Source organism: Fukomys damarensis, unplaced genomic scaffold, assembly GCF_012274545.1.
Source record: "Fukomys damarensis isolate Sample0158 unplaced genomic scaffold, DMR_v1.0_HiC HiC_scaffold_30, whole genome shotgun sequence".
Classification (NCBI taxonomy): domain Eukaryota; kingdom Metazoa; phylum Chordata; class Mammalia; order Rodentia; family Bathyergidae; genus Fukomys; species Fukomys damarensis.
Window position 1 is genome coordinate 37,088,096 of NW_022900942.1, and position 4,831 is coordinate 37,092,926.

Below are 4,831 nucleotides of genomic sequence, written 5' to 3' on the forward strand. Positions count from 1 at the left end.
CTCCAGTGGAGCTGTGGATGAGTGAAGGAATTGAGCTGTGATTTAAGGATTAGAGCAGAAGGAGATAGTGGGAGAGTCAGAGCCTCCTGGGAAGACAGGTGAGAGCATTCCAGGACAACAGTGGTACCCAAATGAAAACTTTTGCCATAGTTTTGGTGGAATTAAGAAAGTGACAGCCCACGAGTATGGAAACACTAATAGGGGTGCCCCTTTTAATGAGATGAAGAAGGCAGAACTACTTTCTATGTGATAATCTAATCCTGTTAACACCAGGTAGCATAATTGACCAGGATAGCTTGGAATTTGTATAATTATAAACCATGGGCATTCTTTTGAAGTATCTAGACTATCACATGTAGTTTGAGTTTACTAAAAGATTCTTTATGCACTTTGAGTCCTCCATAGATGCTGGACTTCTCACAGAGTTATGAAATCTCTAAATTAGAAGAGATTGCAATGAACTTATTTCACCAGAAATGATCTGGGGCCTCTTGGCAAGCCTGTTGTTCAGAGTACTTCCATGGGTCCATATGTGAGTCCAGCGCGATTGCCCTCTACCAGTCAGAATGAGACCTCCAGCTGCACCAAGGAGCGAAGGCTTAATGAGTCAGGTTAATGACTTATCTAAGGGCACACATGGGATGAATATTTAATCTTCAAAAGAACAGCTTTCTAATTTTAAAGGTGGAATCAAAAGCTGGTTCTTTTTCTGTAGCTAAGTGGGCCCTTACATGGGAAGCACCAGCTTTTCAGATAGGAGCAGAAGTAGGTTTTGCTGTCTTTCCTGGGATTCTAGACTCTTGGAGGAAGAAGACATAGAATTATACTGTGGCTCAGAACATGGATGCTGGAACCTACACAGTCATGGATAACTTAATCTAATGTCCACATTCTTTAATTTTCTCCTTTGGAGAACAGGGCCAGAAATAAGATCTACTGATAAGAACAGATACTACATTTGATCTTAGCTAAAAGGCCGAGAAGTGATAGAAATAAGATATACTTCATAAATTCATTGAGAAGATTAAATGAGTTAATACATTGTGCTACTTACTTTTCTATCGTTGCTGAGACAAAATACCCAACACCCAAAGTTAAAGGGGAAAGGGTTTATTTAGCTCACAATTTTTAGAGGTTTCAGTCCATAATCCGCTGGCTCCAAGGCAGGGTGACAGAGGGGCAACGGTTCATGGCAGTGGAAGACAGAAAAAGCAACAAGAGACCTTAACAGTGTCTTTCTGTCCCCCACCTTTTTACCTTATTCAGACTACTTAGGGTGGGTAGTACTCATGCCCTTAATCCTAGTGCCCTCAGGCCTAGCCCCACCATGAATCAGTCACACACTTTAAATTCAGCCACCTCTGAAAAAGTAGGAGGCTTTTTGGGTGGGTGGGGTGACATCTAAACACAAGCCATAACACATACCACACGTACATGTTTGGTTCAGAGTTAAGTATTAACTGTCACTTCTAAGGAGGATATAGTACTTTTTTTGAGTGTGTATGTGGTGCTGGAGATAGAACCCAGGCCTTTGCACATGGCGAGCAAGTGCATACCACTGAGCTACATCCCCAACCCAATACTATACCTTTTTTGAAAAACAAATGCAAATTAATCTTTATCTAGATGTCTGTTATATAAAAACTTCTATACAAGTGACAGAAGCCAAGAGATAAGCAGTGCCAGAGACTCTCTGTTAGTCATTGGAATTCAAATTCAAAATACTGACTTAAATTTGGTCAGTGAATCTAGCCTTTGATGATATCACATAGACCTCAGAACTGCTGATACATGGCATGTGCCTACTAATGGCACTGGCTTTACAAGTTATACTAATCAATGCTTGACCATGGCAAGGAAACAAGTATTAGATGAAGGAAATGGACCTGAGAGCTCTAGCTATTTTTTAATTAAAGGAAAAAAGTCTCCCTTCTAAGATCTAATGCTGATCCCAGGATCAGGACTGGAGTCATATCTCATAGGGATGACTTACTAAATATCATTTTTTTTCTTTACCAGTGTTTATTCCTTTGTAAATCAATCTGGCCATGCTTAAGTCTGTACTTTGTTCAATTCAGCCCAGTTTCTGAGACTGACTGTATATTAGACACAGTGCTAGACCCCAGAGACTCAGAGATGAATGAGTGCACTTCCTGCCCTCAGAACTCACAGCCTGCTTGGGGTGGTTGACACATGTAGGTTGGAACTATAAATCCAGAGGAGGGGCACCTACCCAGCCAAGAGGGATGGAGTGGGCTTCTTGGCTTCTTAGCCTCCATCTTCTTCCAGTTTCCCCTCATCAACAAGATGGTAAGAGAAAAATATGGTGACTGTTTAGAATTTTTAAAAATTTCATTACAGTAAAAGACACGATATCATTAACCCACCTCTTTGTAAGCATCATTAGTTACACTGTCGTGGCTGCCTCCATGTGCTGAATCAATTCAAAATGTTTATTTTTCTTGGTCATTTTGACTTTGGGGGAGAGTCAGAAGACACAGAGATGTGGTGAATAAGGTGGGTGAAGAGATACCATAAAGTCTTTATGAACATGGCTTTCCATTGGATGGCTCTTGGTCATACTTCATAAAGATGTTTACAAAAGAAGAGCTGGAAGTGCTTCAGAAGGTTGCAAGAATGCTGAGATAAGTGTGTTTGAAGCAAGGAGGGGGCGTATTTTGAGGGGGAATAAGGGCAATGTCTTTTACTGTAACGAATTTCTTTTTTTAAACATTCATGTATACAGTCAGTCACTCTTGGTATACCATTTCTTCCTTCCTTTTTTTTTTTTTTAGCAGAACTCTTCAAACGGTTTCTCTATACTTACCATCTCCTAGTTATCTCCTTCCATTCTCATTTGAATGTGCCCCATAAAGTCTCTTGCCCCTTCTTTCCACTGATTTCTTGTCAAGTGACCAGTTTTCTATATCTGGCAGTTCTCAGTCCTCACTTATTTAAACTCCTATTTATTTGAACAGTTGATCACTCTTTTTCCTAAAAACACTGTATTAGGTAGGCATTGTTGGTGAAATACTAGAGGGAGCTAACTTTGGAAGGAAAGCAGGCTTACTTAGCTCATGAGTCTGAAGGTTTAGGGATGTGGTACCTTCGTGGGCTCAGCTCTGGGCCTTCTTGGCTACATCACATCCTGGTGGATAGCGGTAGTGGAAGTGAGGGAAGCAGGCAGAAAACAAGAGAGAGGCTGAGTGGAGCCAGGCTCAGGTTTTTATAGGAACCCTCGTTAGAAGTACCATGAGATCCCAAAGAATCACCTTAATCTCTTCCCAGGGCAAGGCTTCAGTGATCTCTCACTAAGCTCTGTCTCTACAGGATTTTACCACCTCCAAATATTGCCACCCGGGCACCAAGCTGTCAGCACATGAAACTTGGGGGACAAAACACATCCAAACCTTTCTTCACTTGGCCTCTAGGACAAGCTGGAAGGGGCTATTCTTCCATCTGCTCCTGTTTTTCCTCGGGCAGTACTGTGCTTCGTCTTAGTCTCCTCCTCTCTGTGGCCACTGGACTCTGGGTCCCCCAGAATTTAGTTCTTGGAGTTCTCCATCCTCACTCCTCGGAGTTCTCCTCCAGTCTGTATGCCAGGGTCTATTGTGGATAATGGTGCTGTGAGCCTTGGAACAGTAGAGTTTGTTTTGGGAATACACCGACAAGTGGAATTACTGGGCCACTTGGTAATTTTATGTTTAACTTTTTGAGGAACCACTAAACTGCTTTCGTGGCAGCTGTACAATTTATATTCCCACCAACAATGTGCAAAGATTCCAGACCTTCAGGTCCTTGCCAACACTTATTTCTGGTTTTGCTATCCACCTCTGCTTAATGTTTGTCATTAAAGGAGTCAACTGTTCTCTGGTCATCATGCCAGCCCCTGCCCAGTTCCTTCATATGGAATACCATCAACAATCTGTGTGGATCACTCTCTGTCTCCTTAAAGGCCCCCACTAGCCACCCTATTACAGTTATATCTCTTTGCTCTAATATTTATTTGCAGCACTTACAGCTTCTAATTCCCTGGCTAAAATCGGTTTCTTTCTTGTCTGCTCTCTTCCACTCTGTGAGGGCAAGGATTTTTTTCCTGTTTTGTCAGTGTCCTATCCCAGTGCCCAGAATAGTGCTTGGTCCTTAAGGGACAGGCACTGTGGTAAAAAATAATTATGAAATGAATGAATGGTGTCTGAGCTGTGATCTAAAGGAAGAGCTGGCTAGGCTAGGAAGGGAAGAGGGGAGAGAATGTGCAGAGAGAACATGTGGATAGCTTTGGCTTGGATCAGCTTACTGAAATGCATGACACGGTCCTAGAGGCAGAGGCCTCACAGTTTCCAATTGTGTCACAACAGTTTCCTTGCATCTTTTCAGCTTTTGTTTGTCTCACTTATATTCTTTAGCCCTAAATTTTGGGTGCTTTAACTCGGGTCCTAAATTCAGGAAGTTTTAACACCAAACCCTTACCTTGCAACCTCCTGTGACCCCTCATGGAATCATAATTCCACGAAGCTCAAGGGAGATGGATGCAATCATAGTGATGCGAGTTGGTGGGGGTGATGCCAAGGACTGAGGAAGTTTTCCTGCCCTTTTTGCTTCCAGCTCCACAAAGAAGCAGCTGGACTGGGGAGTTGGTGGGATCCATGGTAGAAAATAAGGAAAAAGAGGAAGAGCAATTGGTATTGCCAGTCTGTTTTCTGAGTCCAGTCTTTGCTGGAGGGCTCTCTGGGCTCCAAAGATGCTATTTGAGTGGAGCTTCTGTAGATGCACAATGCTCTCCACCACACCCAGAGGCAGCCCCCTTCCTGCCCATTAACCCTCCACAGAC

The 4,831-nt window shown here is 42.7% G+C and overlaps 1 pseudogene; it reads right to left on the bottom strand.

The window, feature by feature from the left end:
- Positions 1–868: 868 nt before the first annotated feature.
- On the bottom strand, positions 869–988 carry LOC117283802 (annotated as a pseudogene).
- Between the last annotated feature and the right edge of the window lie 3,843 nt (positions 989–4,831).